The following is a 27,338-nucleotide window of genomic DNA, read 5'->3' as shown; positions in this document are numbered from 1 at the left end:
AAAGAAAATTCTAATACTGTCTGGTTTCACTGGTGAATTCCAACATTTAAAGAATTAATATCAACCCTTCTAAAACTATTCCAAAGTATAGGAGGGAAACACACACACACACACAAACACACATACACACACACACTCCAAAACTCATTTATGAGAACAACATCAATTACCCTGATAAAGCCAGACAGGAACACTAGAAAAAAAAAAAAATTACAGGTGAATTGCCTTAGTCAACATATATGCAAAAAATCATCGATAAAATATTAGCAAACAAAATTCAATAATGCACTAAAAGTATCAAACAAAATAATCATGTAGAATTTATTCCAGAGATGCAAGGATGGCTTAACATTTTAACTCAATTAATGTAGTATAGCACATTAACAGAATGAAGGGTAACAAACATATGACCATCTCAATCAAAACAGAAAAAACATTTGACAATTTCCAATATCCATTCATGAAAAAATTCTCAACAAGTTTAGTGTAAAGGGAATGTAACTCAACATAATAAAGAACAGATATAACAAGCCCACAGGTAACATGGCACTCAATGATGAAAAACCGAAAGCTTTTCCTGCAGGATCGGAACGAGGGTTTCCCACTCCCACCACTTTTATAGTACTGGAAGTCCTAGTAAGAGAAATTAGGCAAGAAAAAAAAAATCATACAAGTTAGAAAGATACAAGTAGAACTGTCTGCAGATTATATGACCTTATACAGAGAAAATCCTAAAGAATCCACCCAAAATCTGTTAGAATAAACAAATTCAGTAAAGTTGTAGGATGCAAAGCAGATACACAAAAATCAGTGTATTTCTATCTACTAATAACAAACTATCAAAAAGAAATTGAGAAAATAGTCCTAATTATTTCAATTGCATCAAAAATAGTAAAATACATATAAATAAATTTAACCAAGTACTTGAAGGATCTATACAGAGAAAAGAATAAGGCATTAATCAAAGAAATTTAAGAAAATATAAGTAAATGGAAAGATATTCTTTGTTCATGGATTAGAAGAATTGATATCATTAAAATGTCCACACTAAGCAAGGCAATCTACAGATTCAGTGCAAGCACTATCAATGGTATTATTCACAGAAATAGAAAAGAATTTTTTTTTTAATTGGTATGTAGGATCCCCTGGGTGGCTCAGGCTGTTAAACATCTGCCTTCAGCTTAGGACATGATCACATGATTCTGGGATCAAGCTCCCACATTGGGATCCCTGCCCAGGATAGAGTCTGCTTCTCCTCCCTTTGTCTTTCCCCCTCTGCTTGTGTTCTCTCCCATTATCTGTCTAACTCTCTCAAAAACTAATTAATTAATTAATTAAAATCTTAAATAAAATTAAAATATAAAATAAAATTTGTTTAGAACCATAAAAGACCCCAAATAGTCAAAGCAATCTTGGGAAAGAACAAAGCTGGAGACCTTACACTCCCTGATTTCAAACTCTACTACAAAACTATAGCAATCAAAACTATATGGCATTAGCATAAAAATAGATATATAAAATAAAGAAACAGAGTATAGAGCCCAGAAATAAATCCAGGCATATTTGGTCAATTAATGTACAACACAGAAGTGTATATAATAGGGAAAGAATAGTGTCTTTAGTAAAACGTGTTGAGAAAATTGGATGGCCACATCCAAAAGAATGAAACTGGATCCCTACCTTACAACATACATAAAAATCAATTCAACAGTTATATGCCAATAAGCTAAACAACTTAGATGAAATGGATGCATTCCTGGAAATCTATAAATTTCCAAAACTGAATCAGGAAGAAAGTGACAACCCAAATAGACCAATATCTAGTAACAAGATTGAAGCAGTGATCAAAAGCCTCCCAAAAAACAAGAGCCAGGACCTGACAGATTCCCAGGAGAATTATACCAAATATTTAAAGAAAAAATAATACCTATTCTCCTGAACTTTTTCAAAAAATAGAAACAGAAAACTTCCAGACTTTTTCTATGAAGCCAGCATTACCCTGATCCCCAAACCAGGCAAAGTCCCCATCAAAAAGGAGAATTTCAAACCAATATCCCTAATGATTCTCAACAAGATCCTAGCTAATAGGATCCAACAGTACATTAAAAAGAATATCCACCATGACCAGGCAGATTTATCCCATTGAGCAAGAATGGTTCAATGTTCACAAATCAATCAATGTGATAGAACAAATCAATTCTAGAAGAGAGAAGAACTACATAGTTCTCTCAATTGGTGCAGAAAAAGCATTTGACAAGATACAGCTCCATTCCTGATTAAAACACTTTAAAATATAGGGATAGCGGGAACATTACTCAACTTCATAAAATCTATCTATGAAAAACCCACAGTGAATATCATTCTCAGTGGGGAAATCTGACAGTCTTCCCTTTAAGATCAAGAACACGACAAGGATGTCCACTCTCATCACTCTTGTTCAATTTAGTACTAGAAGACTTAGCAACAGCAATCAGACAACAACAACAACAAAAAGGTATTCAAATTGGCAAAGAAGAAATCAAACTCTCTCTCTTTGCAGAAGACATGATTCTTTATATGGATAACCCAAAAGACTCCACCCCCAAACTACTAGAAGTCATACAGCAATTCAGTAATGTGGCAGGATACAGATTCAATGTACAGAAATCAGTTGCTTTCTTGTACACTAACAATGAAAATATAGAAAGGGAAATTAGAGAATTGTTACCATTTACTATAGCACCAAGAACCATAAGATAACTTTAAATAAACCTAACCAATGAGGTAAAGGAACTACATAAGACTCCTGAAAGAAATTGAAGAAGACACAAAAAGATGGAAGACCATTCGATGCTCATAGATCAGAAGAACAAATGATAAAATGTCTATACTGCCTAGAGCAATTTATACTTTCAATGCCATCCTGATTAAAATTCCACCAGCACTTTTCAAAGAGCTGGAACAAACCTAAAATTCATATGGAACCAGAAGAGACCCCACATTGCTAAGGAAATGTTGAAAAAGAAAAACAAAAGAGGGGGCATCATGTTGCCTGATTTCAAGCTTTACTACAAAGTTGTGATCACTAAGACAACATAAAACTGGCACAAAAACAGACACATAGACCAATGGAACAGAGTAGAGATCCCAAATGTGGACCCTCAACTTTATGGTCAAATAATCTTTAACAAAGTATGAAAAAATATACAGTGAAAAAAAAGACAGTCTCTTCAATAAATGGTGCTGGGAAAATTGGACAGCTATGTATCAAAAAATGAAATTTGATCATTCTCTTATACCATACACAAGGATAAACTTGAAATGGATAAAAGACCTCAACATGAGGCAGGAATCTATTAAGATCCTAGAGAAGAACATAGGCAGTAACCTCTTTAATATCAGCCACAGCAACTTCTTTCAAGACATGTCTCCAAAGGCAAAGGAAACAAAAGCCAAAATGAACTTTTGGAAATTCATCAAGATCAAAAGCTTCTGTGCAGCAAAGGAAACAGTCAACAAAACTCAGAGGTAAGCCATGGAATGGGAGAAGATATTTGCAAATGACACCACAGACAAAGGGCTAATATCCAAGATCTATAAAGAACTCCTCAAACTCAACACACACAAAACAAATAATCATGTCAAAAAAAAAAAATGGGCAGAAGACATGAACAGACACTTCTCTAAACAAGTGTCTAATGGCTAACAGACACATGAAAAAATGTTCATCATCATTAGCCATCAGGGAGATTCAAATCAAAACCACATTGAGATACCACCTTACACCATTTACAATGGCCAAAATCAACAAGACAGTAAACAAGTATTGGAGAGCATGTGGAGAAAGGAGAACCCTCTTATACTGTTGGTGGGAATGCAAGTTGATGAAGGTACTTTAGAAAACAGCGTGGAGAAATTCCTTAAGAATTTCTAAAAATAGAACTACCCTATGACCCTGCGATTGCACTACTGGGCATTTACCCCAAAGGTACAGATGTAGTGAAAATAAGAGCCACCTGTAGCCCAATGTTCATGGCAGCAATGGCCACAGTCACCAACTGTGGAAAGAGCCAAGGTGCCCTTCAACAGACAAATGGATAAAGAAGATATGGTCCATTTATACAATGGAGTATTATGCCTCCATTAGAAAGGGTGATTACCAACTTTTGTATCAACATGGAGGAGATTATACTGAATGACATAAGTTGAGCAGAGACAGTTAATTATCATATGGTTTCACTTACTTGTGGAACATAAGAAATAACATGAAGGACACTGGGAAATGAAGAGGAAAAGTGAGTTGGTGGAAATCAGAGGGGGATACAAACCATGAGAGACTGTGGACTCTGAGAAACAAACTGAGGTTTTGGGAGGGGTAGGATGTTGGGTGAGCCTGGTGGTGGGTATTAAGGAAGGCACACATTGTATGGAGCACTAGGTATGGTGCATAAACAATGAATCTTGGAACACTGGAAAAAATAAATAAAATTACACACACACACACAAAAAAAAGAATATGTAATTCTAAATGTTATTATAATTATTGAATATGACATTGTTAAATAAAGCTTTGCAACTTATGAGAAAAAAATCAATTCAAAATATATTAAATATGTAAATTTAAGATCTGAAACCATAAAAATCCTAAAAGAAAAAACTCCAAGGGCTTAAGCTCCTTGATATCAGTCCTGGCAATGACTTTTGGGATATGACATCAAAAGCAGAGGCAATAAAAATGAAAATAAACAAGTGAGACCAAATCAAACTAAAAACCTTCTACATAACAAAGGAAACCATCAACAAAATGAAAAATCAATCTACTAAATGAGAGAAAATATTTGCAAATCATATAACTGATAAGAAATTAATATCCAAAATATTTATTAAAGAAAAAACTCATATAATCTAAACACAAAAAATAAAATCCAATTAAAAAGTGTCAGAGGATCTGAATAGACATTTTTCCAAAGAAGACATACAAATGGTTGACAGTTGAATGAAAAGGTGTTCAATGTCTTTAATCATCAGGGAAATGTAAATCAAAACTATCATTAGGTATCACTTCATACCCATTAGAATGGCCATGATGAGAAAGGCAAGAGATAACAAGGGTTGGCAAATATGTGGAGAAAAGGGAAACTTTAACACTGAGTTTTTTGTTTTGTTTTGTTTTGTTTTCCCACTTTTATTGAGATATAATTAACATATAACATAATATGTAAACCATAATGATTTGACACTTGTATATATGGGAAAATGATTCCTACTAAGTTTAATTTATACCCATGACTACATGTAGTTACAAAATTTTCTTGTGTTAGAAACATTTAAGATCTACTTTCTCAGCAAGTTTTGAATATAAAACTATAATATATTGGGGTTTTTTAAATTTCTTTTTAGTGTAACAGAATTCATTGTTCATGCACCACACCCAGTGCTCCATACACTACATGTAGTTGATGGGAATGTAAATTGGTTCAGCCACTCTGGAAAACAATAGGGCGGTTCCTCCAAAAATTAAAAAAAGAGTTACCATATGATCAAATAATTCCACTACTGGGTATATATTAAAAGCAAATAAAAACAATGTATTGAAGAGATATTTGTACTGTCATGTTTGTTGAAGCATTATTCATAATAGTCAAGACATGAAAATAATCTAAGTATCCACTGTTGCATGAATGGATTAAGAAACTTTGATATACATCTAGGTATGCCAACAAGGGAATATTAATCAGTTATGAGAAAGGAGGAAATCCTGCCATTTACTGCAACATGCATCAACCTTGAGGGCATAATGCTAAGTGAAATAAACCAGACAGAGAATGACTAATACTGCATATCACTTATGTGTGGAATCTTTCAAAAAAAAAAAAAAAAAGAAAAGAAAAGAAAAAGAAAATTTAAAAAGTAAAACTCATAGAAATAGTAGAAAAGTGGTTGGTTGCCAACTATAGCAACAAAGAAAGATAAATATGTTGGGCAATAGATATATTAATGAACTAGATGAGGGAATCTTTTTACAGTGTCTATATATATGAAATCACCACACATACACTTTAATTATGTTACAACTTTATACATCAATTTTACCTAAATATCATGAAATTTTTAAAAAGGTAAACTTCCAGAAATATTTATAAATAATTAATTTAGTCTCTATTTCATAATATTTATTTTAAATAAACTATTCTATTGATACAATTAGAGAAAAGACTGCCCTAACTAAAATAGAGAAAACTGTAAAATTTATATATTATTCATGATTTTATACTTATTTTGGTTATAAAGTTTTAAGTATTTAAAAATGAAACATTTTTCTAAGGATTTTTTTTTTTTAAATACAGAAACAGTTTTCAGAGAAGCTATGGGTAAAATGAGTGAATACATAAAAATGGCTTTGCTGCAGCTTGGGAATATTTCCCTAAATGGTGAATAGAATGACCCAGGTGTCCACCAGTTGTGGTGATAAAAACTGTGCTGTTATATTACTTCAAGGAGGTGTGAAAATATATGAGTGCAGATAGAAATAGCAATTAAAAATATGTAAGACCATTAGCCTAACAGACAAAATTGGCAGAGACAAAATCATTTGCTGCCACAAAAAAATAAATAAATAAAAATAAAAACAACTTAAATGCTCCAGGTTTTAGTGTCAGCCGACATCTAAGCTATTCAATAAAAAGAATAAGTCTACAAAGCAAAGATGCAAGTGATAGCAAACAGTTGCAAATAAGGGATATTGTCAATAACTCAAGGTTATGAATAAAAATAGGCATATCTTATTTTAATTATTTTATATTCTGTGCTTTTTTTAAACTTCAAAATTTACAGTTCTTTTCTTTTTTTTTTATTAAATTTTTTATTTTTTTTAAACATATATTTTTATCCCCAGGGGTACAGGTCTGTGAATCGCCAGATTTATACACTTCACAGCACTCACCATAGCACATACCCTCCCCAATGTCCATAACCCTGCCCCCCTCTACCAATCCTCTCCCCCCAGCAACCCTCAGTTTGTTTTGTGAGATTAAGAGTCACTTATGGTTTGTCCCCCTCCCAATCCCATCTTCTTTCATTTATTCTTCTCCTACTGCCTTAACCACCCATGTTGCATCTCCACTTCCTCATATCAGGGAGAGCCTATGATAGCTTTCTCTGACTGACTTACTTCGCTAAGCATGATACACTCTAGTTCCATTCACGTCATCACAAATGGCAAGATTTCATTTCTTTTGATGGCTGCATAGTATTCCATTGTGTATATATACCACATCCTCTTGATCCATTCATCTGTTGTTGGACATCTAGGTTCTTTCCATAGTTTGGCTATTGTAGACATTGCTGCTATAAACATTTGAGTGCACATGCTCCTTCAGATCACTATGCTTGTATCTTTAGGGTAAATACTCAGTAGTGCAATTGCTGGGTCATAGGGTAGTTCTATTTTCAACATTTTGAGGAACCTCCATGCTGTTTTCCAGAGTGGTTGCACCAGCTTGCATTCCCACCAACAGTGTAGGAGGGTTCCCCTTTCTCTGCATCCTTGCCAGCATCTGTCCTTTCCTGACTTGTTAATGAAAGCCATTCTGACTGGTGTGAGGTGGTATCTCACTGTGGTTTTGATTTGTATTTCCCTGATGCCGAGTGATATGGACACACTTTCTCATGTGTCTGTTGGCCATCTGGATGTCTTCTTTGCAGAAATGTCTGTTCATGTCCTCTGCCCATTTCTTGATTGGATTATTTGCTCCTTGGGTGTTCAGTTTGATAAGTTCTTTATAGATTTTAATCTGCCTTTATCTGATATGTCATTTATCTGATATGTCTGCCCTTTATCTGCTCTTTATCTGATATGTCATTTGCAAATATCTTCTCCCATTCTGTCAGTTGTCTTATGGCTTTGTTAATTGTTTCCTTTGCTGTCCAAAAGCGTTTGATCTTGATGAAATCACAATAGTTCATCTTTTTCCTTGCTTCCCTTGTCTTTGGTGATGTTCCTAGGAAGAAGCTGCTGCAGCTGAGGTCAGAGACGTTGCTGCCTGTATTCTCCTCAAGGATTTTGATGGATTCCTTTCTCACATTGAGGTCCTTCATTCATTTTGAGTCTATTCTTCTGTGTGATATAAGGGAATGGTCCAATTTCATTTTTCTGCATGTGGCTGTCCAATTTTCCCAACACCATTTATTGAAAAGGCTGCCTTTTTTCCATTGGACATTCTTTCCTGCTTTGTCGAAGATTAGTTGACCATAGAGCTGAGGGTCTATTTCTGGGCTCTCTATTCTGTTCCATTGATCTTTGCGTCTGTTTTTTGCCAGTACCATGCTGTTTTGATGATGACAGCTTTGCAATAAAGCTTGAAGTCCGGAATTGTGATGCCACCAGCTTTGACTTTTTTTTTTTTTTCAATATTCCTTTGGCTATTTGAGGTCTTTTCTGGTTCCATATAAATTTTAGGATTATTTGTTCCATTTTTTTGAAAAAAATGGATGGTATTTTGATAGGAATTGCATTAAATGTTTAGATTGCCTTAGGTAGCATAGACATTTTCACAATATTTGTTCTTCCAATCCAGGAGCATGGAACATTTTTCCATTTCTTTGTGTCTTCCTCAATTTCTTTCATGAGTACTTTATAGTTTGTGAGTAAAGATTCTTAGGCTCATTGGTTAGGTTTGTTCCTAGGTATCTTATAGTTTTGGGTGCAATTGCAAATAGGATTGACACCTTAATTTCTCTTTCTTCTGTCTTGTTGTTGGTGTAGAGCAATGCAACGGATTTCTGTGCATTGATTTTTTTTTAATTTTTTAAAATTTATTTTCAGTATAAGAGTATTCATTGTTTTGCACCACACCCAGTGCTCTATGCAATACGTACCCTCTCCAATACCCACCACCTGGTTCCCCCAAACTCCCACCCTCCACCCCCTCAAAACCCTCAGATTGTTTTTCAGAGTCCATAGTCTCTCATGGTTCACCTCCCCTTCCAATTTCCCTCAACTCCCTTCTCCTCTCCACCTCCCCTTGTCCTCCATGCTATTTGTTAGGCTCCACAAATAAGTGAAACCATATGATAATTGACTCTCTCTGCTTGACTTATTTCACTCATCATAATCTCTTCCAGTCCCATCCATGTTGCTACAAAAGTTGGGTGCTCATCCTTTCTGATGGAGGCATAATACTCCATAGTCGCTTCAATAAATGGTGCTGGGAAAACTGGAGAGCTATATGTAGAAGAATGAAAATTGACCATTCTCTTACAGCATACACAAAGATAAACTCAAAATGGATAAAAGACCTCAACATGAGACAGGAATCCATCAGAATCCTAGATGAGAATACAGGCAGTAACCTCTTCAATATCAGCCACAGCAACTTCTTTCAAGATATGTCTCCAAAGGCAAAGGAAACAAAAGCAAAAATGAACTTTTGGGACTTTATCAAAATCAAAATCTTCTGCACAGCAAAGGAAACAGTCAACAAAACAAAGAGGCAACCCACGGAACAGGAGAAGATATTTGCAAATAACAGTACAGACAAAAGGTTGATATTCAGGATCTATAAAGAACTTCTCAAACACAACACACACAAAACAGATAATCATATCAAAAAATGGGCAGAAGATATGAACAGACACTTCTCCTATGAAGACATACAAATGGCTATCAGACACATGAAAAACTGTTCATCATCACTAGCCATCAGGGAGATTCAAATTAAAACCACATTGAGATACCACCTTACACCACTTAGAATGTGCATTGATTTTATATCCTGACACATTGCTGAATTCCTGTACAAGTTCTAGCAGTTTGGGAATGGAGTCTTTTGGGTTTTCCACATATAGTATCATATCATCTGCGAAGAGTGATAGTTTTGACTTCTTTGCCAATTTGGATGCCTTTAATTTTTTTTGTTGTTGTCTGATTGCTGAGGCTAGGACTTCTAGTACTATGTTGAATAGCAGTGGTGATAATGGACATCCCTGCCGTGTTACTGACCTTAGCGGAAAAGCTTTGTTCATCAAGGATATTGGTCTGTAGTTCTCTTTTTTGATGGGATTCTTGTCTGGTTTTGGGATCAAGGTGATGCTGGCCTCATAAAATGAGTTTGGAAGTTTTCCTTCCATTTCTATTTTTTTGAACAGTTTCAGGAGAATAGGAATTACTTCTTCTTTAAATGTTTGGTAGAATTCCCCTGGGAAGCCATCTGGCTCTGGTCTTTTGTTTGTTTAGAGATTTTTGATAATTGTTTCAATCTCATTACTGGTTATGGGTCTGTTCAGGTTTTCTATTTCTTCCTGGTTCAGTTGTGGTAGTTTATAAGTCTCTAGGAATGCATCCTTTTCTTCCAGATTGTCAAATTTCTTTGCGTAGAGTTGCTCATAGTATGTTCTTATAATTGTTTGTATTTCTTTGGTGTTAGTTGTGATCTCTCCTATTTCATTCATGATTTTATTTATTTGGGTCCTTTATCTTTTCTTTTTGATAGGTTTGGCCAGAGGTTTATCAATCTTATTCATTCTTTCAAAGAACCAGCTCCTAGTTTCATTGATTTGTCCTATTGGGGGTTTTTTTGGTTTTTTTGTTTGTTTGTTTTGTTTTGTTTTGTTTTTGGTTTCTATTTCATTGATTTCAGCTCTGATCCTTATGATTTCTCTTCTCCTACTGCGTTTTCCATTTCTTTCTTGTTCTTTCTCCAGGTCCTTTAGGTGTACGATTAGATTGTGTACTTGAGACCTTTCTTATTTCTTGAGAAAGGCTTGTACCACTATATATTTTCCTCTCAGGACTGCCTTTACTGTGTCCCACAGATTTTGAACTGTTGTATTTTCATTATCATTTGTTTCCATTATTTTTTTCAATTCTTCTTAATTTCCTGGTTGACCCATTCATTCTTTAGGAGGATGCTGTTTAGTCTCCATGTATTTGGGCTCTTTCCAAATTTCCTTTTGTGATTGAGTTCTAGCTTCAGAGCATTGTGGTCTGAAAATATGCAGGGAATGATCCCAATCTTTTGATACTGGTTGAGACCTGCTTTAGGACCAAGGATGTGATCTATTCTGGAGAATGTTCCATGTGCACTAGAGAAGAATGTGTATTCTGTTGCTTTGGGATGAAATGTTCTGAATATATCTGTGATGTCCATCTGGTCCAGTGTGTCATTTAAGGCCTTGATTTCCTTGTTGATCTTTTGCTTGGATGATCTCTCCATTTCAGTGAGGGGAGTGTTAAAGTCCCCTACTATTATTGTATTACTGTTGATGTGTTTTTTTGATTTTGTTATTAATTGGTTTATATAGTTGGCTGCTCCTACGATAGGGGCATAGATATTTAAAATTGTTAGATCTTCTTGTTGGAAAGATCCTTTTGAGTATGATATGGTGTCCTTCCTCATCTCTTATTATAGTTTTTGGCTTAAAAATCTAATTGATCTTATATAAGAATTCCCACCCCTGCTTTCTTCTGATGTCCATTACCATGGTAAATTGTTTTCCACCCCTCACTTTAAATCTGGAGGTGTCTTCGGGCTTAAAATGAGTTTCTTGGAGGCAACATATAGATGGGTTTTTTTTTTTTTTTATCCATTCTGATACCCTGTGTCTTTTGATTGGGGCATTTAGTCCATTAACATTCAGGGTAACTATTGAGAGAGATGAATTTAGTGCCATTCTATTGGCTGTAAGGTGACTGTTACTGTATATTGTCTCTGTTCCTTTGTGATCTACTACTAGGCTCTCTCTTTGCTTAGAGGACCCCTTTCAATATTTCCTGTAGAGCTGGTTTGGTGTTTGCAAATTCAGTTTTTGTTTGTCTTGGAAGCTTTTTATCTCTCCTTCTATTTTCAATGATAATCTAACTGGATATAGTATTCTTGACTGCATGTTTTTCTCATTTAGTGCTCTGAATATATCATGCCAGCTCCTTCTGGCCTGCCAGGTCTCTGTGGATAAGTATGCTGCCAATCTAGTATTTTTACCATTGTATGTTACAGACTTTTTTTCTCGGGCTGCTTTCAGGATTTTTTCTTTGTCACTAAAACATGTAAATTTTACTATTAGGTGACAGGGTGTGGACCTATTCTTGTTGATTTTGAGGGAGGTTCTCTGCACCTCCTGGATTTTAATGCTTGTTCCCTCTGCCATATTAGGGAAATTCTCTCCAATATCTTTTGCTCCCCTATCTTTCTTCTTCTGGAATCCCAATTATTCTAATGTAGTTTCATCTTAAGGTGTCACTTATCTTTTGAATTCTCCCCTTGTGGTCCAGTAGCTGTTTGTCCCTCTTTTGCTCAGCTTCTTTATTCTCTGCCATTTAGTTTCTATATCATTAATTCTTTCTTCTCCCTCATTTATCCTAGCAGTGAGAGCCTCCATTTTTAATTGCACCTCATTAATAGCTTTTTTTATTTCAACTTGTTTAGATTTTAGTTCTTTTATTTCTCCAGAAAGGGCTTTTATATCTCCCAAGAGGGTTTCTCTATTATCTTCCATGCCTTTTTCAAGCCTGGCTAGAACCTTGAGAATCGTCATTCTGAATTCTATATCTGACATATTACCAATGTCTGTATTGATTAGTTCCCTAGCCTTCAGTACTGCTTCTTGTTCTTTTTTTTTTGTGGTGAATTTTTCCTCCTTGTCATTTTGTCCAGATAAGAGTATATGAAGGTGCAAGTAAAATACTAAAAGGGTGGCAAAGACCCCAGGAAAATATGCTTTAACCAAATCAGTAGAGATCCCAAATCATGGAGGGGAGAAAGGGGATAAAAAGAGGTTCAGGGAAAAAAAAAAAAAGAAACAATTGAAAAAAGAAAAGAAATAAAGAAAAAATATAACAAAGAAAAAAAATTAGATAAACTAGTTAAAAAGCGTTAAAAAAGAAAAGAGTAAAAGTTAAAAAAAAAACTTAGCGGAAGAAGAAAAAAAAATTGAAAAAAAAATTAAATTAACTGCAAGACTAAAGAATCATGGGGAAAGAGCCATGAGTTCCTTGCTTTGCTTTCTCCTCCTCTGGAATTCTGCTGCTCTCCTTGGTATTGAACCTGCACTCCTTTGTAGGTGAACTTGGTCTTGGCTGAATTTCTTGTTGATCTTCTGGGGGAGGGACCTGTTGTAGTGATTCTCAAGTGTCTTAGCCCTAGGCAGGATTGCACCGCCCTTATCAGGGGCGGGGCTGAGGAATCAGCTTGGGTTTTCTTTCAGGAGCTTTTGTTCCCTGAATGCTTTCCATAGAGTTCCAGAGGACAGGAATGAAAATGGCAGCCTCCCACTCTCTGGCCCAGAGAAGCTAAGAGCTCGGGGTCCCACTCCTCAGTGTGCCCTCAGAGAATAGTGCCCAATTACTTCTGTCTCCCTGGCCTCCGGCCATGCTCCGAGCTTAATGAGCCTGAGACCCTTTCAAGGTAACCCCAAGCTGAGAGCTCACTCCTCAGCTCTGTCTCTGTAGCCTGCTTCCCCATTCTAATACCTGCAAGTTCTGTGACACTCAGACACCCCCGATCCTTCTGTGACCCTGCGGGACCTGAGGCCACGCTGACCCTGCATGGGCTTCATCCCAGTTTAGCCTCTGGAGCGATGTGCCTCAGTGGAGCAGACTTTTAAAAGTCCTGATTTTGTTCTCCATTGCTCTGTCACTTGCCAGGAGCCAACCCCTCCTCCCGGGGTCTATCTTCCCATCGCTTTGGATTCACTTCTCCGCCAGTCCTACCTTTCAGAGAGTGGTTGATTTTCTGTTCCTAGAATTGCTGTTCTTCTTCTCTTTGATCTCCCGTTGGATTTGTAGGTGTTTGCAATCTTTAGATAAGCTAACTATCTGATCTCCTGCTACCTGATGTAGTCTCAGCCTGCTACTTCTCTGCCATCTTGATTCCTCTTCAAAACTTACAGTTCTTGAGGCTAAAGATTCTGGATGCCTTTGTATGAGTAAAGTATTAGAAATCACTTGGAAATTCTTGACAAAGCTTAAAAATCAGAAAAGTTAATTTTGATGTTTTTCTAAGTATTAAAAGAAAAAGATATTCTTGGAGTTAGAGTTTTTAAATTCTTGTAAATTTTTATGAATTTTTTATGTCCCCACAAAGTAATTCTTATCAGATACTCTGTTGTAACCAGGCAGTTTGAATGAGTTTATACATAGGACAGAAACTCAAGAAAAACAGATATTTTGTCTGCTGTGCTCACTGAACACCATTAGTGGGGAATTGATAAATATGTTTTTTAACATAATAAATAGGCCATGTAAAAACTTTGCAACAAAATGTAGTGAATTTTTTTTTATTTGAGAGAAAAAAAGAGAGATCATGGGGGTGGGTGGTGCAGAAGGAATCAGGACAAGCAAACTTTATGCTGAGGGAGGAGCCTGGCACAAGGCTTGATCCTAGGACCCTGAGATTCCAACTTGAGCTAAGTCAGATGCTTAACCACTGAGCCACCAATGTGCCCCAATGTAGTGAATTTAAGTGCTTTCATAATTAAAACATCCTAGGGAGTCCTTAGAGTTTAACACTGTAAACTATTAATTAGTTATTCAGGAAAATGGGGAAAATTAAGTCCAAACTTAGGTCAATTTTTGTTATTAAATTCTGAGTTTGCCTATTTATTTAGTAACACTATGGGTTGATTGACTGAACTTCCCTTTTTATCCTTTTTCTTCCATGCCTTTATTATAAAGGCTGCAAAACTTTATAAACTCAACTACTCAAATTCCAACTTTCCAAACTTTCTTGCTGCTAGGGTACCCATATTCTCACTGTCCCCACTGAAAAATGTAAACAGATGTCACTGATTCTTTTTTCCTGAATGTTTCCTCCTTTTTGCCTGTAAATGATGTAAGGCCTAGGTCATATCATATGATGTCAGTCTTCTTGTGACATAAGGCAATAGGATGTCTATGTGAAGATCTAAGAGAGATTCTGGACTGAGAAACTGTACCAGTCCTGGATTAAAGATCTCCTTTTTTTTTTTTAATTTCTGATTTGATCCCAGGGGATATGAGTGGGGAGTGAAGAAGTGAGACAGAGAAAGGAAAGAAATAAGTAAAGGAACATTATCCATTATCACCAATATGAATAGAACTTTGGAATAACTTCTTAGAGATCTGGTTAAAGTTCTGTCTGGCTGGCAGCTTCTGAAGGAAACAATTTATAATAGGATGAGTAAATCCTGTAGTCAAGTGCTTGTTGTCCTAACTCTTTCACCATAAAGTGAAGGCAATGTTATATGCAATCTCAAATCCTCAGACAGTCGTGATGGTTAAGGCGTTGAAGACAGAAAAGTAAATCCATATTGAAGATACTATACAATACCAAGAGGATGAATTGCCCTCCACCCAGTACCTAGAGGATGTAATACAATCAACTTGCCATCAAGTGACTGATTGGTCCCTAATGAATTGTATCCAAATCTCTGATAGTTAAATTCAGCTACATGGTCTCAGCAAGTACAAATTAGAATCATTCCCAATTCCTATCATTGACTGATCTACAGAAGATAGCTCTACTTCTCAACAATATTGGTTTACCTTTTATTATCACATTCTCTGTCAATTTATAGAAAGGTGTACCCTCTGAGCCCTACAAGAGAACACAGTACACTGGCTGATTCTCTAGAATCACGCACTAAAGCCATTCTAACATAATCACATTACTAACACTTTAATCCTTTCTTTGATATTTCCCACAAAAGTTCTTTGAAGAAAGTGCTAGGACCTTAATCATGAATCTCAGGAGAATTCACCATATCAATAAACTGTTTTTTCCTGCCTTAGATTCCACTCCCCACCCTCTACCACAGCCTAGCCCTTTTAGCATTCATTGTCAAGCATGTTCTCCTAGTTTCTACTGTATATAATATACAGATTCTGCAACTCATTTAGTAAATAATCCCTCTCTTCCTAAAGTATATACTAGAAAACCAGGAAATCCTTATCCCATGTCTCAGTATCCATTCTTTCCCAGCAGGACCCTACCATCAGTGTAAGAGCTTTGCCAGGACTGAAAATTCAGCTCACTTTGTACTTCTGTTAATAGTCTGCTCTTCCACTGTTGGAAGAAAGGGTCTTTGTATCATACCAAGCGGAACTGTTAGTTGGTTGCCTCAGGCCTGTCCTATTTATTTATTTATTTATATTCAGTTACCCAGCATATAGTACATCATTAGTTTTAGATGTAGTGTTGGATGATTCATCAGTTACATATAACACCCAATGTTCATCCTAACACATGCCCTCCTTAATACCCATCACACCACTACCCTATCCCCCCACAACCCTCCCTTCTGTAACCTTTTTTTGTTTTCCAGAGTCAACAGTCACTTATGGTTCATCTCCCTCTTTGTTTCTTCCCATTCAGTTTTTCCTCTCTTCCTCCATGATCCTCTGCACTATTTCTTATATTCCACATATGAGTGAAACAATACAATAACTGTCTTTTTCTGATTGACTTATTTCACTTAGCATAATGTTGATGCAAATGGTGGGTTTTCATCCTTTCTGATGGCTGAGTAATATTCCATGGTGTATATGAACCACATCTTCTTTATCCATTCTTCTATTGAAGAGCATCTTGACTCCTTCTATAGTTTGGCTGTTGTGGACATTGCTGTTATGAACATTGGCGTGCATGTGCCCTTCTTTTTACTACATCTGTATCTTTGAGGTAAATGCCTAATAGTGCAATCACTGGGTCATAGGGTAGCTTATTTTTAATGTCTTGAGGAATCTCCATACTGTTTTCCAGAGTAGCTGTACCAGCTTGCATTCCCAACATCAGTGTAGAGGGTTCCCCTTTCTTCACAACCTTGCCAACACTTGTTGTTAATTTTGGCCATTCTAACTGGTGTAAATTGGTATCTCAGGCACCTATTACAGTTGTCATATGCCAACCAACACCATATCTTTATGAGTATAATTACCCCATATTTCCCAAGAGGTACAGGTCTTGGCTGAACTAAAGCATCTCATTTTCCTGTAACCCATTCCAATTCACCACAGGTGAGACTCTTAACATAAGAGATATTTATAACCTTATAACTTATAAGGTCCTTGTTGCCATATGGCTGGTAACTAAACCAGTTCTAGAATCCTTTCCTAAGAGTTTTCTCCTATGACCTTTTGGCACCTGTTGCCTATTTGGAATCCAGAGCAGCTGCTGAGAAAAAGATTCAACAGTGGGGACTTTATTTGAGACATGATCCCAGGAAGCACATCTAGAGGAGTGGGACAGTATGACAGGAAGGAGAATGAAACCAAGAAAAGGTGGGTTAATGGGCTAGTTACCAATTTAGGCAAGTGAGCGCAAATCTATTAGGACTGTTGGGGGGAGGAAGGGGTGGAAAAGCTGAAGTATTTCCTCACTAAGTTTCCCTGTGTCATTGCTGGAGCTGTTACCTGCCCTTTCCACCAGCCTTGTGTATAATGCATGCCTCCACAGCTATACTGAAGCAGAGAGTCACAGGTACTCACAGTAAGCAGGCTTCAGGGTATAGAGACATATACAGAAGGGACATAGAAGGGAAAAGGGCTATACCTGTTTCCACAGGGAACATCTTCTTTTTCTCAAAAATCATACCCTAGAAGGGTATGATTATGCCAGATAGAGAAATCTATTTCTGGTGACATGCCAAAGCAAAATAAGGAATTATATATATACAGCATGATGAAAAGTGCCTCAGGACTTCTTTCTCTAAATATATTTTATCAACCATCCCCTTGTTCTAGTGCCTGAAATCCCCCCATTTGTTTTTATTCCTTTCGCCTAAACTCTTAATATCCTTTGTACAAGAGTAAGTTATACCTGGAAAGAATCATGCATTAAACCATTATAACAATAAAATATAATACATAAAATAGGAAAATTATAGTGTCATTTAACAACCAAACAACCAAACCAGAAGGTAGATTCTGGCATTTAGTCACACACACACACACACACACACACACACACACACACAAAATCACAAATCTCTTTAAAAGCTAAATATCTGTTGTTCAGTCCATAAATTTAAAACTATGGTGATTTTATATATAGATGCCAATCAGTCTGTTAAACTCACTAACTGGCTACATGACTCATTCCAACATAATAGCCTATACATAAGCAGTTTACAATGTGCTATTTCATTTAATGCTAAATAATAAATGATGGCTACTATTCTATTTTTTAAGTACCTTTTCCTTCACCCTATCTTCTAATATCTATACCCAAGTATATCCATATCTAAAATCTATACTCAAGTATAAGGTGCTATGAGTAAAAACCATGATGTAATACTTTGGCATGATCAATTTGTGTCTTTCCTGGGAGTTCAAGGGTAAAAACACTCCTGTCTTCCCAATGATATGGTTTGTGGGGGGTTTTTGTTTTTATTTTTGTTTTTGTTTTTTTCTGAGCTTTCTCTATTTTACATCACTTTGCTTTGGGATTTCCTCATCTAAGTCCTTTCATGCAGCTATTATAGTAAAATAGTCCTGAAATCACCTACTTTCCAAAAGCAGAAAAGGACCACAGTAGGGTAAACAGAGAGCAGGTATATGGTGTTCCCTACAGAATAGCTCTGCTCTGGGTCATAGGAAGAAATGTCTTGAGAGAGGATACTTGCCATTTTTGAGGATACCTGTATAATTTGGGGTCCCAGGCAAAAACAGATGGCACATCCAAATGATAATATTTTGAGAAGGATTTAATTAAGGGACAATTTACAAAAATCAGAGTAGTTCATAAGGAAGTCACAAGGGATCTCATGCCACCAGCACCCATAGGTTTAACAGATCAAAGAGTGCAGTTATAGGATCCCAGTCATCCAGAAAGCTAGAAAAAACTGGAAAAGACTCCTACAGAAGCTAAGGATTCTGTCAAATGATAAAGCCAGTCCACGGAGACTAGAAAGACTAGAAGAAAGACAAGAAATAAATACCCTTATCTCTCTCTCTTTCTCTCTCCTCTCCAGTTGGTCTCCTGCCTGAGGTTTCGGCTGGTTACCTCAGCTAAAGCCAAACAATAAGGGGATGAGTTGATGGAGTCTGCACAAGTCAGCACTTCAAAGAACAGAGCAGGATGCAAAAGGATGGAGAATAAATCTGAAAAAGCACAGGAATATTTCCAGGCCACTGCCCTTATTTATATTTGGGGAAATCCATAAAAGTATTAACTTGGTAAAATTTAAGGACCACCTTCCAATAAAGAAACTTTAAAATTATACATTTGCTCTCTATGATTCCTGGAAGTTATGCTCCATCAGTCAGGTACTCATGCCAGGAAAATACAGCAAATTTAGGATTAATTATGACTGTCTAGGGGAAGTAGTCAGGTGCTGCCGGTAGCAGCCTCTACAGTCAAGGGGCAGCAGAGCCAGTGGCAGAATCCAGAATCCAGTGGTGGCTGTCTTGGCACTATACGCACATATATTTCTTTAGATGACCTCACCTAGGCTTCTAGCCATTTAGGTATTCTGAGTTTTTCTGGGCCTATTTCTCTAGCTTCCCTATTATATTTGTCTTTTTTTTTTTTTTTTCCAAATGAGTTGTTTGGCAGCTCAAATTCACCAGAGACCATTTGTGGTTTCTGGAATAAAGAATTCTGATTAGTGGGGAAAAATGATACCATGAGTAGGTTGCAGAGGTGACATTGGAGGGGCTACCATAATACACAGGGGAACCAGGGTTGTACCCCAGTGATCTAACCTTAAACAATCTTGATAGATAAGAAGGAATTTAGAATTATTCATCTTGCTTAATTAAGGCTGAAAACAAACAAACCCAAAGTTCATCTAGTGTTCTATGAGAAGAATCTCAACACCCAGCATGACATAGCACATCTCTGATTCACTTTTTACCTGTAGTCTGAAGCAAAGAGTTCAATGAAGGCTTTGAGAAACAGCTACTGCCATAAGAACAGTATGCTAAGAAGGAGGCATTCAAGGACTGCAGGGTGAGCAGATGCTTCGAATGGCACTGGGTAGTTTAAAGCAAAACAATGAGCAACAGCCTAAATCCCTAAATCCTTGGCTCAAGTAATAGACTGAAACCTGGGAAAGTTCTACAATTAAGCTAAAGAATATTTTATTTTTTGCAATGCAGAGCTAAAACGGGGTTGGGGGGGTGCCCATTTGAGATTACAACTACCATGTCAATCTGGAAACAAGAACTTTATCAGTATCTATCCCACATTTCCTAAACTCTTACCCTCCATCTTCCCAGTCCATACTCTCTCTGTGGTAGAAGTCTGACAATGACACGCATCACTGAAAAACAGTAATGTGGAAAGGCTTTAGTATGCAGGGTGAGAAGTCCAAAGAGGGGGGTCTTGGGCCCTGGAAGGTGATGTAGTCGTGACCAGGGTGGGACGAAAAAGATATGTGGAAACGTCTACTGTCAAGGACGATCAGGGGAGCCACTTGTACACATTCAGAAAACATATATATGAGTAAGGCTCTCCTAAAAGGGAATAAGAAAAGAAATTGGGCAAGGGGAAGATAATTTTTTTCTTGCCATTAGGTTTCTTTCCTGAATTTATTTAAATAATACCATAGTATTTCTATAAGATTCTTGTAATCTTTTAAAATAGCTACTATAGACATAAATATTTATTTATAGAGATTTTAGGGAAAAAATCTTTCCATTTATTTACCAACTTTCTATAAAATTAAGCTATGTCCTATTCTTTCATATAACTGTATCCCAGTAATATGCGGGTCTCGATCCCAGGACCCCAAGATCATGACCTGAACCGAAGGCAGAGGCATAACCCACTGAGACACCCAGATGCCCCAATGATTTTCTTTTAATAAAATACTGGTTTTATAGTATTATAAAAAAATTCAAAGATTCGATCATAGCCAACTGTCAAGAAATAATCATAAAACAGTTGAATCACTTAATTTATTGTGGTAGGAAATTATGATATGTACAAGAAAAAATCTCTAAAATCAGCATAATTTAAATGCAAAATACTTTCATAGATAATCTTGATTCCTGTTTTTTAAAAAAAAGGCATGGGGTAGAGGAGTCAATTCTTAAATAAGAGGACTATAGCAGTTGAACAACCAATATTAATTTTTAAATGTGTAATGGAGCTGAAATATCAGCAATATGTCAATATAATTAAGATGTTTTAAAACTGAACTTCAACAAAACCCAAGATTCTGATCTCCCACTTCATGCAGAAATCTTTATGGAGTCCACTTGAGATTTTCACTCTCTGGCTTTGGTTTGTTTAAAGCAGTTACCTTCCTGTTTAACTTCTATGTCAAGGTGTTCACAAGGCCATCTTAATTGTGAATCACTTGGGACCTGAACTGCTTGCTCCCAGAAGTTCACTCAGCTCCCTAAGGACATATAGCTAGGATGGGACATAAACTGTTTATGGCAGAATAGTCTTTGGTGTCATGCAGCTGTCAGATCTGGGATGATCATTTCCAGCAGAGAGGAAGCTCTGGGTTTGTTCCTCCCTATAAGAGCATAGTCCTCTCCACTTCCCACACATTCAACTAATGGATTTCCACTACTTACCTCATGGAACCTTTTGGTGAGATTCTCCATGTTGTATTTTGCTACTGGCAAGCACAAGCACAAGACCCTTACTCTCAGCCTCCCTGGATCTACGGGAATTTCTGGATCTCTTCCATTTCTCTTCTAGTGGAGTGGTAAATCAGAGGATGATCTGAAACCCTTCCTGTGTCCAGACCGCCTCATTGTGTGGCCATATTTGTTGCTCCCTCATCCTACTTTCAGTGTAGTAGGACATATTTGTGGGTTGATATTCTCAAATTCATTTATAATACAGAACCCCAGTTTCTTCTAGTTCTAAACCCTACAATGTCATGAGGAATTCTGTCAAATCTACTCCTTCCTTTTGAGGAATCGCTGAGTGGGAGCAGGATACATGTCTCTTGCACTTTCTTCTCCTTCTCCAGAACCCAACACCAGGATTTTTCAGCATCCCCACTACTAACATTTTGGGCTGCATAAATCTTCATTGTAGATGTGGGTGTCCTATGCATTATAGGATGCTTAGCAGCATTCGTGGCTTTTGCCCACTAGATGATAATACTCCATTCCCAGTTGTGACAACCAAGCATCTCCAGACATTGCCACATGTCTCCCTGAGGGAGGCAAAACCACTCTCCACTGAGAACCACTGCTCAACACTGACTATATCCATTGGTATAAAGGTATTTTGTATATACATTGTATGAGTTGAAAAAGAAAGATAGAAACCTGCTCTGTCTATTAAAATCTCTACAACTATACTGTCTCATCACTCAATGGTATCATCACTCAGTGGTAACTTAGTGCTTAAAAAGATCTGGGGATTCTCTTTTCTCCAAAGGACACTATCCCTACATAAATACATTTCTATTTAACATCAAGGTCAGTAAGGGCCAACACATGGCCTAGAAAACCAGGTAGAGAACACCTTCAATTAATATTTCGCATACTGTCTGGTCCAGGTTCTAGCACAATAGTTTGGGAACCAAGACACATATTGTAGTTATTTATTTCCTGCTGAGGGTTATAATGGCCTTGTTTAATATGGGTGTTGCTACCTTCCTAAAGTATAATCCTTATATTCCTGAGTCTAAAATTACAGCATTAAAATATTAGATAAATCTTACTCCTTTGAACATTTCTTCAAGGAACTCACATTTGACTGCCCCTCTAGCCATCCTTCTTGTTTAATTCACAGACCTTTAAAAAAGAGTCTACATTTACTGCTTTAACTTCCTTACTTCCTTTTATTCCTTAATCCATTGCACTATTACTGCTTTCACACCACTCCAGTAAAACTGTTGCTATTAAGATCATCACCTACAATATCCAACATATACTCTCCTGGCCTCATTTTTTTTTTATTTCTTCATCTCTCTGTATTTTATATTATGATAAGTTTGGCTTTCCATGAGTTGCATATCATCAGGCAATCCTAGAACAACCACTGTATCAATTCCCTCTTATTTTCTTGTCTCGTGCTAATGTTGCCCATTCTTTTTTTGTGTTTTTTGTGTTTTTTTTTTTTTTTTTTCTCATCTTGTTTGGCATACTCTGCCTGAAGCAGGCAACCCTTGGTGTTTCTGTGATGGGTAACTTGTACTGCTTCCTCCAGAATAACTCCTAGCCCTCTCACTTTGCTTGTGCCCTAAGAAGCAAACCTTTCCATCCTGTATCAATGAGCTCCTATGCACTATGGCTTCCTTTGACCTAGTTTGGCCAATGGGGATCAATAGCATAAGTTCAGAGAGAAGGAAGAAAGTCAGGTCAGTTTATTTATTCCCCTCATATGATGTCTCCTCTCAAGCTGGCTGTATCCCTCAACAGACGGACACTGTTTCTCTCATGGCCACCTGCATTCTTGTATGTATTTACATACAGCTTTAGGTGACCTTTACCCTCTCTCATCTGTTTAGGTTTAGAAAATGTAATAGTTTTATTGCTGTTAGTAAGTATCCTTCAATACTCTTTTGGTTTCCTTAACTTGCCCATACTTTTATAATCCATCTCTTTGTAAATATACCCTCCCCAAATTATTATAGTTATTACTGAGTGCTCGTAATTTTCCTCTTGGGAACCTGAATGAAATACCCACCAATGTACTATGATGGCCCTGTCCTTTTCTCCAAGGTCACAGCATGTTTATATGATTTTCTACTAAATATACATACATAACCTGTGCACTCCATGGGAACTTCAAATTCAACATGTCCAAATTGAATCTATTATCCTTTTTCTCCCCAAAGTCACATTCCTGGAAGTTAATTTGACTCTCCCATTCTCACTATATGTATGTATTAATTTAATCATTAAATCATATTTAAATGGCTTTTAATCTGTCTTACTTCATCTTTACTCCCTCTCTTAGGTTAGGTATTATTAAATTTACCACTCAAACTACGAAAATAACCTTTTAAGTTTTTTCCCTGTCACCTGGATTACTGCTAGTGGATTTTCTTTTACACTAGTAGTGTGAACTATCCTATCTTGAATAGCTGACCTGAAAACTTTTCTAAGCTATTTTCCCCAAGGAAGAAAAAAATAATAATAATAACTCCAAGTATTTTACAACTTACTACTCATCTCCTGATATGCTTGCTTTGCAGTCTCATACCCATCCACCAAATCCTTCCCTCCTTAATTTCTGAAAATGCCAAATTCACAGCCTCTGAACACATTACTTTGTTTCTCCATGCTCTAATACATGTTTTTTATACATGTTGTATTCATTAGTGAAGATTTCATTATATTTCATTTATTTATATTTTATTTATTTATATATATGCTCTGTCTCTGAAATCTTACTGGTCTCAAATAAAGCTCACTACTCATTACCCTGTACTATATATGTAGAAGGTAATAAATATGATAATATGCTTTAATTACTTACATTTTTTATATGTTGCTAAACTTGAACTCCTCAAGAGCAGAGACCATTTTTAAAAACCACCTCATGTTTCACAGAACTGAAAGTACCTTACCAAAAAGTATTGATTATTGACTCTTTTCACATAGAGAACATATTTTTTAAAAATAAAAATTTCACATTTCATTTTTAAATAAATCATATTTTGGCAGGCTGTCTTACATCAACTGCCTAAGAGTCTCCCTGTTAGAAGCAACAACCTCACCCCTTCCTCTCCACTATCTGATCAGCAGCCACAAAGCAGCAACCATGCTTGACTATATCTTCATCCATGTTGCCAGGCTGGTCAGACTGGCAATGTCTTCTGGGAGCTCTATTGCCTGGAACATGGCATCCAGCCCAATGGTCCAATGCCAAGTGACAAGACTATTGGGGAGGAGATGACTCCTTCAACACCTTCTTCAGTGTGATGGCTGTTGACAAACATGTGCCCGGTGTTTGTAGACCCAGCACCCATGATCATTGATGGAGTTTGCACTGGCACCTACTGCCAGCATTCCCACCCTGAACAGTCTAACACAGGCAAGGAAGATGCTGCCGATAACTGACCAAAGGCATTACACCCTTGACAAGAGGATCATTAACCTCATCTTGAACTGAATTTGGAAACTGTCTGACCAGTGCACAAGTCTTCAGGGTTCTTGGTTTTCCACAGCTTTGGAGGGGGAATTGGTTCTAGGTTCACCTCCCTGCTGATAGAATGACCTTCTGGTAAGAAGTCCAAGCTGGAATTCTCCATTAACGTACCCCCCCCCAGGTTTCCACAGCTATATTTGAGTCCTAAAAATCCATCTTCACTACCCAAACCATACTGGAGCACCCTGATTTTGCCTTCATGCTAAACTATGAGGCCAGCTGTAGTAGAAACCTCGATATTGAACATCCAACATAACACAAACCTTAGCCACAGTGTTAGCTAAATTGTGTCTTCCATCACCATGTCCCTCAGATTTGATGGAGCCTTAAATGTTGATCTGACAGAATTCCAGACAAACCTGGTACCCTATCCTCATATCCACTTCCCTCTGGTCATACATGCTCCTGTCATCTCTGCTGCAAAAGCCTGCCATCTGTACCTTCTATAACAGTGATCATCAATGCATGCTTTGAGCCAGCCAACCAGATGGTGAAACATGCCCCTTGCCATAGTAAAGACATGGCTTGCTCCCTGTGGGTCCATGGTGACATGGTTCCCAAAGATGTTCATGCTGCCATTGCCACCATCAAGACCAAGCATATAATCCAGTTTGTGGACTGGGGTCTCACTAGCTTCAAAGTTGGCATCAATCACGAGCCTCCAACTGTGGTACCTGGTGGAGAACTGGCCAAAGTAAGGCGAGGCTTGGGCATGTTGAGCAACACCACAGCCAGTGGTGAGACCTGTGCTCATTTGCACCACAAGTTTGACCTGATGCATGCCAACCATGCCTTTGTTCACTGGTATGTGGGTGAGGGCATGGAGGAAGGAGAATTTTCTGAGGCCCTCGAGAAGGATTATGAGGAGTTTGGTGTGGTTTCTGTTGAAGTAAAGGATAAAGAAGGAGGAGAGGAATACAAAAGTTAAAAATGTCACAAAGGTACTGCTTTTACAGGGAAGTTTAATCTGTCTTAAAAGCATTGATAAGCTGTGCTCTAATCCATTAATTTGTACATAACAGTGTATATACTTTCACATACAATTACTGACCTGTGTTTGAAAATATGATGCTTTATTTCAGACCCAAGCTGTCCATTTACCTCATGGGTTTAAATAAAGTATTCTCTGTCTTAAAAGGAAATATCAAAAGACAAAAAATAAATAAATTAAAATTAAAATAAAAAAGCAGTCAGTCAGTTGTGTTTGGGGGTATTGTCTTTAAGCAAGCATCCAGTCTAAGTACTTGTAACAAATATAACAATCTTATTTTCCTAGTAAAAAAGACAAATTTGAGGTCACATGCCAAATGGAAAAAGTTTGTATGTAGGCATGATTATTTCTTAAATTATTTTTGTTTTTCTTTTCTGACTGGTTTCCTACACCTTGACTATAAAATGTTCCATGTAAATGTAATCCTAATTCACTTTCCTAGGGACATCCAGCTCCATAATTTAAGAGTTGAAGTTCTATATATTCAAGCTCTTACTTAAAATCAGAACCAGAATTAGTGTTATTTAGATATATGCTTTGTTTGCTTTTAGATACTAGGTTAAGTTGAATTTCCACTCATCTTTAGCTATCAAGAAATGAAAGCTTTTTGTGATTTTCAAGTATGCCTGAATTTCATAAGTCTTGCAAACTTTGTTATTCTTTTCCCAGAGATAAGCTGCTAATCAAGATATTAAGCATAATTGATTCAAACTAGTATTTGGTCTTCATCATTCAAGTATAAACAAGATAATTTGTGAGTAGTAAGTATATATCACACAAATTAATATAATTATTTGCAACTAAAATACAATACTTTAATGTGGTGAATAACATTAATTAGAATGTAAGTCTATATGATATAGATATTTACAACTTCTTTAAAATTATTCTTTATTAATTTTATGGAAGATATATTTCAATGACTCTACACTTGACTCTAAATTCAAAGTTTAGGAATCCATTTATAAGTTTCCTTCAGAGAAAATTCATGATTCCTCATGACAAGCATTTAACTATAAATCATCAACTGAAAAAACTATAAAACTTTAAGAAAGGCTTATACAAAGCTATTCCGTTATCATAAAACCTTAATTAGTAACTACATAAAATTATTAATACTATAGCAAATTTTAAAATTAATCATGCAAATGTTGAAGAAAGAGCGTTAGATTTTTTATTTCATTTTGCAAACAAAGCAGCAAATGTCTTGGCTAGGAATTATATAGTGAAAAGTACCATCAAACAAGCAGACTAAAAATATCTTGAAGCTCTTTCAAGGTTATGTCCTAATATCCTTGAAAGGAGACACTTGAAAATTGTCAGAT

The 27,338-nt window shown here is 36.6% G+C and overlaps 1 pseudogene; it reads left to right on the top strand.

The window, feature by feature from the left end:
• Positions 1-543: 543 nt before the first annotated feature.
• LOC101671710 lies at positions 544-25,950 on the top strand (annotated as a pseudogene).
• The last annotated feature ends 1,388 nt before the right edge of the window (positions 25,951-27,338 follow it).

The sequence above is a fragment of the Mustela putorius genome, unplaced genomic scaffold (genome assembly GCF_011764305.1).
Source record: "Mustela putorius furo isolate JIRA1106 unplaced genomic scaffold, ASM1176430v1.1 tig00003834_pilon_pilon_pilon, whole genome shotgun sequence".
Taxonomy (NCBI): Eukaryota; Metazoa; Chordata; class Mammalia; order Carnivora; family Mustelidae; genus Mustela; species Mustela putorius.
Note: the sequence above shows the minus strand (reverse complement) of the source record. Positions and strands in the feature narration are given on the sequence as shown.